Source organism: Schistocerca serialis, chromosome 3 (assembly GCF_023864345.2).
Source record: "Schistocerca serialis cubense isolate TAMUIC-IGC-003099 chromosome 3, iqSchSeri2.2, whole genome shotgun sequence".
Classification (NCBI taxonomy): domain Eukaryota; kingdom Metazoa; phylum Arthropoda; class Insecta; order Orthoptera; family Acrididae; genus Schistocerca; species Schistocerca serialis.
Genome location: NC_064640.1, coordinates 32,658,464 through 32,671,247, shown reverse-complemented (window position 1 = coordinate 32,671,247; position 12,784 = coordinate 32,658,464).

The following is a 12,784-nucleotide window of genomic DNA, read 5'->3' as shown; positions in this document are numbered from 1 at the left end:
TTCCGACGCTATCTACTAGGTCATTTATATATATTGTGAAAAGCAATGGTCCCATAACACTCCCCTGTGGCACGCCAGAGGTTACCTTAACGTCTGTAGACGTCTCTCCATTGATAACAACATGCTGTGTTCTGTTTGCTAAAAACTCTTCAATCCAGCCACACAGCTGGTCTGATATTCCGTAGGCTCTTACTTTGTTTATCAGGCGACAGTGCGGAACTGTATCGAATGCCTTCCGGAAGTCAAGGAAAATAGCATCTACCTGGGAGCCTGTATCTAATATTTTCTGGGTCTCATGAACAAATAAAGTGAGTTGGGTCTCAGACGATCGCTGTTTCCGGAATCCATGTTGATTCCTATAGAGTAGATTCTGGGTTTCCAGAAATTACATGATACACGAGCAAAAAAGATGTTCTAAAATTCTACAACAGATCGATGTCAGAGATATAGGTCTATAGTTTTGCGCATCTGCTCAACGACCCTTCCTGAAGACTGGAACCACCTGTGCTCTTTTCTAATCATTTGGCACCTTCTGTTCCTCTAGAGACTTGCGGTACACGGCTGTTAGAAGGGGGGCAAGTTCTTTTGCGTACTCTGTGTAGAATCGAATTGGTATCCAGTCAGGTCCAGTGGACTTTCCTCTGTTGAGTGATTCCAGTTGCTTTTCTATTCCTTGGACACTTATTTCGATGTCAGCCATTTTTTTCGTTTGTGCGAGGATTTAGAGAAGGAACTGCCGTGCGGTCTTCCTCTGTGAAACAGCTTTGGGAAAAGGTGTTTAGTATTTCAGCTTTACGCGTGTCATCCTCTGTTTCAATGCCATCGTCATCCCGGAGTGTCTGGATATGCTGTTTCGAGCCACTTACTGATTTAACGTAAGACCAGAACTTCCTACGATATTCTGTCAAGTCGGTACATAGAACTTTACTTTCGAATTCACTGAACGCTTCACGCATAGCCCTCCCTACGCTAACTTTGACATCGTTTAGCTTCTGTTTGTCTGAGAGGTTTTGGATGCGTTTAAACTTGGAGTGAAGCTCTCTTTGCTTTCGCAGTAGTTTCCTAACTTTGTTGTTGAACCACGGTGGGTTTTTGCCGTCCCTCACAGTTTTACTCGACACGTACTGTCTAAAACGCATTTTACGATTGCCTTGAACTTTTTCCATAAACACTCAACATTGTCAGTGTCGGAACAGAAATTTTCGTTTTGATCTGTTAGATAGTCTGAAATCTGCCTTCTATTACTCTTGCTAAACAGATAAACCTTCCTCCCTTTTTTTTATATTCCTAGCAACTTCCATATTCAGGCATGCTGCAACGGCCTTATGATCACTAATTCCCAGTTCTACACTTACAGATTCGAAAAATTCGGGTCATTGTTATCAGTAGGTCCAAGATATTATCTCCACGAGTCGGTTCTCTGTTTAATTGCTCGAGGTAATTTTCGGATAGTGCACTCAGTATAATGTCACTCGATCCTCTGTCCCTACCACCTGTCCTAAACATCTGAGTGTCCCAGTCTATATCCGGTAAATTGAAATCTCCACCTAAGACTATAACATGCTGAGAAAATTTACGTGAAATGTATTCCAAATTTTCTCTCAGTTGTTCTGCCACTAATGCTGGCACCTACACCCTCCCCTCTTCCTCCTCCCCCACCTTTTCCCCTGTTTGGCAGGTCCCCGGACTCATATACATATTGTGAACTTTCGCGCGCCAGAGATCATCGCCTAGTGTTTGTGTGTGCCATCGTGTTCATGTTTCAGTGTTTCATCATTAGTGCTCCAATGTTCGCGCGTGTCATCTCTGTCCGTGTCCACGTTTCTGAACGTTTTTATTTCGGACACTGCGCCCGTGAACAGCTCCGTGTGGTTTAATTTTATATGTCTACATTTGTATATCCACCATGTCTGATCTGCGATTGTCTCCTTTTGTATCATTAGTCTGAAGAGTAGTGTAGTATGCCGCTGCTGGCCTACCTGTACCAGGTGTGAAAATAACAATAAGAAAAAAAGTTATATTTTACCTCACTTTGTATGTCACATCTCTTTCTTCTTCTTCTCATTTTTATTTTAGCCGTATCGTTTCGCATAGAGGGCGGATTTGCTTTGCAGCGCCCCCTTATGGTTTCTGATTGTCATAGTCAATTCTCGATCTATCACTTTGTGTTTGACCTCTGCTTAAGACAGTATTACTACTCAGGGCAAATATTGGTTGAAAGGTAAAATTGTATGTTCATTTTTGTTATGGTGCTCGCTTATTTCCAAGTCCGCATCGATCTTAGTGTTGAGTTTTCACTCAGATGGCGCTTTGGCGTTAGGCGGTTGTTTCCGTGTGTGATCGCTGGAGGCGTGTGAGGAGGTAAGAGGTGGCTGGCTTGACATGAAGACAGTTCGGCTCGGCTGGGGTTGTTTGCAGCTGGACGCTGAGTGGGGCCCGATGGGAAGACCGGACCGTGACTTTATGGTTAATAGTGTGGACAGCGGCGTGGTGTGCCGTTTAACTCGATTTGCAAGGGGAGCAAAATCTCGCCTGTTGCAGTTTGTCGAGCCTGAGTTTGAAATATCTTCTATGTGTGGCGGGATGTCATTTCGTCCTCCTGTCTCTCCGTCACTGGGACTGCTATCCTCATTTACCGTCCCATGGATGTATATCGATGGGCTACGCTGCTCTCCGTACTCTACTCGACGCTGGTGATGGAAGTGCGTCGTCCAGCGGCACGTTAGTCTGGGTGCTTTATGTTTGATCATCAAGTGCATAGTCTTCGAGTAATACTCCTTAGAGTTTGCCTTGCGCAGTTAGATTGGAGTTTATTTTGTCTTGTGGTGTCTCCGCTTTCCGTTAACGAAGGCAGGTCGGAGCCACCTTCGCGACTAAACAGAAGCCTTTGGACTGAGAGGTCTTGCGTTTTGCATATTGTTCATAAATTGTTGTTTTGGTATTAAGTTGGCCGAGGTTTCTTATGGATTTCCCAGCATTTGGTCTGTTGTCCGGCCTGGGCTAGGTCTCGTTATTTTAAAGGTCGGTCCTTGTTTTGGCTTAATATGATTTTGGTTTACTGCCTGGTGGTTCTGGTAGTACCCCGGGTCGCTGTTGTTGTTTCATTTTGTATGGGGCTGCATGCTCGAAGCCGTGGAGTACCATTTGTGTGAGCTGCTTCACTGGGGAGTACTGATTGGGCCATTCTTGGTTCTCTTTTGTATGAAATAATTTTATTATTGTTTTAAAGTAACATTATTACTTAAGTGATTTAATTCTTGTTGTGTTAATTGCAACTTGGGTACTGAGAAATTTGGTAGTGTAATTTCGCAAGATTTAATAGTGGCACATGCCCCTTTACCCTTCGTAATCTGTTAATTACTGAAAGACCTTAAGCTCATACTCATATGATGTGATTTTCTTAAATTATTGTATTTTTATGTCATGTTATTGTTTTTTTTTTAATTTGCTGATCACTGGTGTAATGTTCCAAGTATTAAAATGTTTGAGGTAGCTATTACTTGGGTGGAACGAGCGGAACCGCAACGGAGTTGCGTGCCTTACATATCCATTGTTGGCCCGGCCTGGTGTCCGTTGTTTGTTTTGGTGCACCTGAGGTAAGTATTGTGTTGCCTCCTCCCTTGCAGCCCTGTCGTGTTCTCACAAACATTTCCTTCAAGGCACTTTAGTTAATTTTATGCTAGTATTATTTTAATTTCTTACATTGGTAAAATTGTGCAGCCTTCATTATGCACAGTTTGTCATAATGTCTCATATCATGATGTGCGTGTGTAATGGTGCAATACATGGATGATTGTTATTTCTGTTCTGGCGCCCTTCATTACTCCTTTCTTGACCCTATTGGTATGCTATCCTTCTATTTGTGTTGGAAACCCACATCAATTTTAAATGGTTTAATGCATCTGTATATATTCAATTGGTTTACGTTGCTTCATGTACATTTATTCATTTGGTTACTGTTATTAATTATTTTTATTCTTGTATTTGTAGCACTGATGATTGCTGTTAATCAGTTGAAATCGATTTGCAAAAGTGAATAACTAAAATATGATTTTGCGACTGGTTGCTGCATATTTGGTAATTTTCTGCTATTTTTGTTTCCCTTAATCTCCAGAATGCCTATGACTGTGTATGGCATTCTGGACTCCTTTTCAAGCTCCCGACCTACACCCTTCCTACGAACTTTATCCATGTCACTGCCTCCCACCTCTCCACCGTCCTTCCTATGTCACAATTCACAATACCATTTCGCACATCTTCCACCCTACCACAAGTGTGCCCCATGGCTCCATCCTTTCTCCTCTCCTATATCTCCTGTACAACACTGATATGCCCAAACCACCCCACCCATCCATCTCCTTCAATATGCTGATGACACTGCCTTCCTTGCTCTCTATCCTATCTTTCAATGGTCCCAGCACTTCCTCCAAACCCACCTAAACCAGTATACCACTTGGTGCAACCATTGGCTCCTTCAAATCAATCCTTAAAAACGAAGTCAGTCATTATAGGATTCACCTCCCACTCTTTCTGAATCCCTGGTTTCTACCTCACCTAACCCCCCTTGAAATATCTTGGCCTCACCTTCAGCGTGACCTCACCTGGACCGTAACCTCATCTGTACTCAGTATCTCTTTACCATCCAGAGCAAAGCCCACAGCAGACTCCACCTCCTGAAACTTTTCTCCATCTGGACTTGGGGATTGCATTCTTCCACCATTCTTCATACCTAAGAATCCTTTATCTGTCCCATCCTTCGTTACGCCAGTGTCACCTGTATCTCTGCCCCTCCTAATTTCTATAAAGCCCCCCAAATTCTTGAATGCTATGTGTTCTGCCTCACTTTCTGTATCTGTCTCCCACCCCCCATGAGGATCATCTATGATGTCATCACCTTTCCACATCTTCTCCATTTCCTTGAACAAATCTGATCCTCTAAACAAACAGCTGCCTCGATCCCCCTCACCCCCTTGTGTTCCTTTCCTCTCCACTCCCCACCTCCTACCGCACTTTTACCGATGTGTCCCAACCTCTCTCCAACTCTACACCCTCCACCTCTTATCCCAAAGGAACTACTAACATCTTTCGTCTTGGATGATGCGCATCACCCCAGTATTTATCCTTCCTTCCAACTCTGAACCTGGCCTCCACTCATCTCTTCCCTTGATCTCACTCTCCCCCCCTCCCCATCTGCTGTTATCTCCCTCCTACCCCCTCCATCTTTCTCACTTCTCCTTTCCCAGTCCTGGGGCTCTTTCCTAAGCTGCTCCCTCCCCCCTCTATCTGTCTCCTGCTCTATGGTGTGCTACCGGCTCTCCCCTAGTCACTTCCTGCCCCCTCCCCTCATCCACCGACCATCTTTCTATCTTACCTCTCTCCTTTTCTAGAATTTTAAGAACTTTATTCACCATAGATCATTTTACAATGATATTGGCTTCGTCATACAAGATGTACTAGTACATACATAATAACAAAATAAACTTCTGTCAATACATTATAAATACATTTGAAGCATGGCAGTGTACCAAATTACAAAGGATAGCTTTTAAAAGCTAACGCAACAAGCTATCTTATAATCTAATATAATAAGGTATTTTATTGTTTATAGTATAAACTTTGTAATTACACACGATTAACCACAGCACAAAATAATATGGTTAACTACAGACAACTTTTAAATGCTTATATTCTCCTCAGGCATCTCAAAGAATTCTTTAATGTCATAGAATGGATGATCTGACAGCCAGCTGTACCACGTAATTTTAAAAGAATTTGCATCCATAAACTGAACATGAATTGGCAATTTATTGAACATTTTGAGTGGGTTAACTTTGTGAGAATTTCCTGTTCTCGCTAATCTGTGGCGCGGTTTGCCTACATTACCGTTCGGCCTGGTGTTGTGTTCGTGTATTTCCTTTCTGGCAATAAATTATGAAATATTATTTTTAATATAGAGTACAGACACATAGATGTATAAATTTATAATTGTAAGCATTCTGAGTCTGGAGAAAAGAGAACGACAGTGCTCCCTATGACCTCCTTTACATATTATACGTATGACTTTTTTTTGTAATTTCAATACGTTTTTGATATGAGGGGAGTGCCCCCATATAATAAGACCATATGAAATATGTGACTGGAATAGCCCAAAGTATGTCACCCTGAGGTACTCCAAGCTCACTACCTCCCTTAGTTTCAAGAGAAGATATGCCACCCGAGATATTTTTTCACATACATGATTGACATGTTCCTCCCAATATAGTTTTGAGTCAATGTGAATACCTAAGAGTTTTACTGACTTATTGCCTACTTCATTTGATGTTCCCATTAAAAGTTGTTGTGTTTTGTCAGTGTTGCACAGGAGCTTATTGGCTGCAAACCAGTCCAGGGCATTATCTAGTGTTTCTTTTGTTAGGTTATTCAGATCTGAAATGTTCTGATGTGTGGTAAGTAGTGTTGTATCGTCCGCATAACACACAACAGGGTGAGCTATATTTTTAGGTAAATCATTAATAGCGACAATGAAGAAGAAGGGTCCAAGGATAGACCCTTGTGGTACTCCTGTGCTGATTTCCATGATGGAAGAATTTAAATTTCTGACTGAAACGAATTGTTTTCGGTTACTTAAATAAGAATTTATCACAGATAAAGTGCTCCCTCTCACCCCATAAAACTCTAGTTTCCCCAGTAGTATGTCAACAGGAATGCAATCGAAAGCTTTGCTTAGATCACATAATACCAGTGATACCATGTTATTATTTTCAAAAGCTGTTAAGGTTTGGTCAATGATTTCCAAGATGGCCCCTGTTGTGTTCTTCCCCTTTCGAAAGCCAAACTGATTGTTACAAAGGATATTGTGTTTTTCAAAGAAGTTGCTTATTTGTGTGTGTATCAGCGCCTCAAATACCTTTGAGAATATTGGAACAATGGAGACTGGTCTGTAGCTTTGGGGGAGATGTTTGTCTCCTTTTTTAAAAACTGGGACAACTTTTGATACCTTGAGTGCATCCGGAAAAACTCCAAATTCTACACATTTATTAAAAACATAAGCTAATGGTTTGGCGATTGAATGTATTGTCTTTTTAATTATGTTATTTGATAACCAATAACAGTCCATACTTTTAGAACCTGAAAATTTGGATACAGATTTTATAACATCAGCAGGTGTGACAGCCCTCCATTGAAATGCCAGGTTAACAGGCAGTGGTGTTCCAACAAGGTTCATTGCAGATGAATTTGTTGCTTTGATACTGTTACTTATTTCTTTAACTGAGTTTAAAAAGTACTCGTTTAATTCTTCAGGATCAAGCAGAGCTGTTTCTGTGCATTTCGGTGTATTCTCTTGTTTTATTATTTGCCAGGCTGCCTTGCATTTATTGGGAGCTCTTTCAATATAGTTCTCCACTGCTTGCTTTTTTGCCAAAAGTAGTTTAGCTTTATAGTATTTTTTGCATTTCAGATATGACCTATGAATGTTCACACTCTGTTCTGCCCCTTGGTCAGAGGCTTGTTTATGCATCTGGTACAGCATATGCAAGTTTCCTCTAATTTCTACTAGCTCTTGTGTGAACCAGTTCAGACTTTTCTTTTTCATTTCATTTGGATATCTAATTTTTTTTTACTGGTGAGCAAGAATACCATAAATCTGTGTACTTTTTAAAGAAGTTACCAAAGCTAATTTCAGCTTCCCTTTTTCCAGATTGACAATTTTATATAAAGTCCCAATCTGCACTTCCTAATCTATCAACAAACATATTTATGTACTCTTCCTTCTGTCTTCGTACCACTACTACTTTAGATTCTTCAGTTTTAACTGGCTGCCTCTTACAGAGGGTAAGGATTAGTGGCTCATGATCCGCAAGTCCACTTCCTGCAAGTCTAACTGTAAAATCCTCCCTATGGAAATTCACAATAATATTGTCTATACAGGCATTCTTACGTGTGGCACAGTTATTTGTACAATAGAGGTCTAATGATCTTAGCATATTCAAAAACGTCCTAGCAACTGGTCTCTGTGTGTTTACCATTTCTATGTTGAAATCACCACAATAGCAATTCTCGTTTGACTCTTCAATATTTTTTTAATTATTAATTCACATTTTTCAATAAACAAATTTACATCACCATCTGGCGACCTATATAGACTAACTACCACTATATTTTCATTCATTAGTTTTACACAACTAAACTCCCCATCTAGCTCTGAGGAGTATGTTGTTGTTGTTGTGGTCTTCAGTCCTGAGACTGGTTTGATGCAGCTCTCCATGCTACTCTATCCTGTGCAAGCTTTTTCATCTCCCAGTACCTACTGCAACCTACATCCTTCTGAATCTGCTTAGTGTATTCATCTCTTGGTCTCCCTCTACGATTTTTACCCTCCACGCTGCCCTCCAATACTAAATTGGTGATCCCTTGATGCCTCAGAACATGTCCTACCAACCGATCCCTTCTTCTGGTCAAGTTGTGCCACAAACTTCTCTTCTCCCCAATCCTATTCAATACTTCCTCATTAGTTATGTGATCTACCCATCTAATCTTCAGCATTCTTCTGTAGCACCACATTTCGAAAGCTTCTATTCTCTTCTTGTCCAAACTATTTATCGTCCATGTTTCACTTCCATACATGGCTACACTCCATACGAATACTTTCAGAAATGACTTCCTGACACTTAAATCAATACTGGATGTTAACAAATTTCTCTTCTTCAGAAATGCTTTCCTTGCCATTGCCAGCCTACATTTTATATCCTCTCTACTTCGACCATCATCAGTTATTTTGCTCCCCAAATAGCAAAACTCCTTTACTACTTTAAGTGCCTCATTTCCTAATCTAATTCCCTTAGCATCACCCAACTTAATTAGACTACATTCCATTATCCTTGTTTTGCTTTTGTTGATGTTCATCTTATATCCTCCTTTCAAGACACTGTCCATTCCATTCAACTGCTCTTCCAAGTCCTTTGCTGTCTCTGACAGAATTACAATGTCATCGGCGAACCTCAAAGTTTTTATTTCTTCTCCATGAATTTTAATACCTACTCCGAATTTTTCTTTTGTTTCCTTTACTGCTTGCTCAATATACAGATTGAACAACATCGGGGAGAGGCTACAACCCTGTCTTACTCCCTTCCCAACCACTGCTTCCCTTTCATGTCCCTCGACTCTTATAACTGCCATCTGGTTTCTGTACAAATTGTAAATAGCCTTTCGCTCCCTGTATTTTACCCCTGCCACCTTTCGAATTTGAAAGAGAGTATTCCAGTCAACATTGTCAAAAGCTTTCTCTAAGTCTACAAATGCTAGAAACGTAGGTTTGCCTTTCCTTAATCTTTCTTCTAAGATAAGTCGTAAGGTCAGTATTGCCTCACGTGTTCCATTGTTTCTACGGAATCCAAACTGATCTTCCCCGAGGTTGGCTTCTACTAGTTTTTCCATTCGTCTGTAAAGAATTCGTGTTAGTATTTTGCAGCTGTGACTTATTAAGCTGATAGTTCGGTAATTTTCACATCTGTCAACACCTGCTTTCTTTGGGATTGGAATTATTATATTCTTCTTGAAGTCTGAGGGTATTTCGCCTGTTTCATACATCTTGCTCACCAGATGGTAGAGTTTTGTCAGGACTGGCTCTCCCACGGCCGTCAGTAGTTCCAATGGAATATTGTCTAATCCGGGGGCCTTGTTTCGACTCAGGTCTTTCAGTGCTCTGTCAAACTCTTCACGCAGTATCATATCCCCCATTTCATCTTCATCTACATCCTCTTCCATTTCCATAATATTGTCCTCTAGTACATCGCCCTTGTAGAGACCCTCTATATACTCCTTCCACCTTTCTGCTTTCCCTTCTTTGCTTAGAACTGGGTTTCCATCTGAGCTCTTGATATTCATACAAGTCGTTCTCTTATCTCCAAAGGTCTCTTTAATTTTCCTGTAGGCGGTATCTATCTTACCCCTAGTGAGATAGGCCTCTACATCCTTACATTTGTCCTCTACCCATCCCTGCTTAGCCATTTTGCACTTCCTGTCGATCTCATTTTTGAGACGTTTGTATTCCTTTTTGCCTGTTTCACTTACTGCATTTTTATATTTTCTCCTTTCATCAATTAAATTAAATATTTCTTCTGTTACCCAAGGATTTCTACTAGCCCTCGTCTTTTTACCCACTTGATCCTCTGCTGCCTTCACTACTTCATCCCTCAAAGCTACCCATTCTTCTTCTACTGTATTTATTTCCCCCATTCCTGTCAATTGCTCCCTTATGCTCTCCCTGAATCTCTGTACAACCTCTGGTTCTTTTAGTTTATCCAGGTCCCATCTCCTTAAATTCCCACCTTTTTGCAGTTTCTTCAGTTTTAATCTACAGGTCATAACCAATAGATTGTGGCCAGAGTCCACATCTGCCCCTGGAAATGTCTTACAATTTAAAACCTGGTTCCTAAATCTCTGTCTTACCATTATATAATCTATCTGATACCTTTTAGTATCTCCAGGGTTCTTCCATGTATACAACCTTCTTTCATGATTCTTAAACCAAGTGTTAGTTATGATTATGTTGTGCTCTGTGCAAAATTCTACCAGGCGGCTTCCTCTTTCATTTCTGTCCCCCAATCCATATTCACCTACTATGTTTCCTTCTCTCCCTTTTCCTACACTCGAATTCCAGTCACCCATGACTATTAAATTTTCGTCTCCCTTCACAATCTGAATAATTTCTTTTATTTCATCATACATTTCTTCAATTTCTTCGTCATCTGCAGAGCTAGTTGGCATATGAACTTGTACTACTGTAGTAGGTGTGGGCTTCGTATCTATCTTGGCCACAATAATGCGTTCACTATGCTGTTTGTAGTAGCTTACCCGCATTCCTATTTTCCTATTCATTATTAAACCTACTCCTGCATTAATGTACATACATCAATTCTGGAAAACATTATTCCTTCTTTGACAAAAATTCCCGCCCCACCATTCTTTCTCTGTTTTCTACATATCATGTCTCCCACAACATACCCTTGGGGAATGAACATATTTACTTGTTCTTGTGTTAACCAGTGCTCAGATACACATATAACATCTACATGCTCAGTGTTACATAAATGTTCCAATTCTAAAATTTTATTTCTAATACAACGTATGTTAACTTGTAGAAAAGTAAGTAGTTTGTCTCTGTCTGTATTCCTCTGAGAGCAATTTGACTTTATATTTGAAGTTGTAGGTTCCCTTAATGTCTTTAATCTTGATGCACTGTGATCATATGTGTTATGATAGTCACATACCTGTTCATCCACTTGATGACTCACTTTGTTAACTGCTTTCGTCTGTGAAACCACTGCTGATCCCACCAAAAATCCTGGTCCCTCGGTTGTGGTTTCTTTTTTCGGGTTGACTGCCGTACTCCACGTGTTGGTATTCTCATCCCTTGAGCTTGATTTGCTGTTCTTCTTTTTGCACGTAGGTCTCTCTTCTTATATGGTGCCTTCTTTCCTACCACCTTATTTGCTGCTTCTTCAAACGTTTGCACTGCCCTCTTGGGTAAGTTTATTGCTTGAGTAATTGTCCTCTCCCCACAAACAGAGTTCACTTTTAAGGATTCTGTTGTTATTTGTGCTGGAGTTGTGTCAATAACAATACTCACTGATTCTTTATCTGAGACTTCAGTATCCTTCCATTTAAATTCTATTGCTGTTTTGTACACTTTCCTGTTTGTTTCCACTGATTCATAAATCCTTGTGGCAATTAGTTCTTTACCAGTTGCATTAAGGTGTTGTCCATGTGCTGTACAAAGCTCCTTGTTACTAGGAGTATCAATAAAACAAGTGTTATGGAAGCCTTTCACTGTTTTTTTTTTTTTTTTTTTTTTTTTTAGTTTTCTGTTTGCAGATTGAATTTCTTGGTTTACACAAGACCATTCAGGCAGGTCATGTCTATGTGGTACACCAACTACAATCACTTTTGTATTTGTATTTTGTAATGCTGGCAAGGCTTTATGTAGTGAACGAATTGCCAACTTGGTTTCATTCTTTGCCACATCATTAGCCCCTGCCCAGATAACTGCAAAATCTTCACTTGTCAACTTATGGAGGTCATTGCATTTTTTTAGTATTACACTAGTGGGGCACCTGGTATCACCTTCCCTTCAACATCATATTTATTTGAAGCTAAGTTTAAAATGTTTCTTGCACAGTCTCTGCCATGGCTATCTGAGGCAACGAATATTTTGGGTCTCCTATTCACTGACTGACTCTCAGGAGCAAAGGTTTGCGTTTTCATTGCTGCACCCATAGATTGATTTCTTTTTGAACTGCGTTCTGTGTTGTGGTATGCACAACGTGTTGTGAATCGTGATTTATGTTGGGTGCATCAAATCTGTAGTTTTTGCACATTTCTATCTTGCTGATTCTCGCTTCTGTAGTTCGTTTGTTAGCAAACATATAATTGTTTTCGAATACTTAAGTTCCTTTCTTACTATTCTGAGTTCATTCTGTAACTTTTCGCACACACACGTTTTTAACGGGTCTGTTTTGATTTCGTCCATATCGTCACCGTCAGTACGAAAACAATCACTGCATTTCCAGGTTTTCACTCTATTCGTTGAATTTACACACGAGTAATGGAATTTCCTGTTACACTTTACACAACACACGCCTTTTCTTGCTGTTTTGTTACAGGAACACGGTTTATTCCACGCTTCCTCACTTATTTCGTAAATAGAATTCAAATTTTCCGAACTGGTCGCGGCCATCCTTTAGCACGCCCTTCTGCTTTTAATGCAAGTTACACTGTCGCGTTT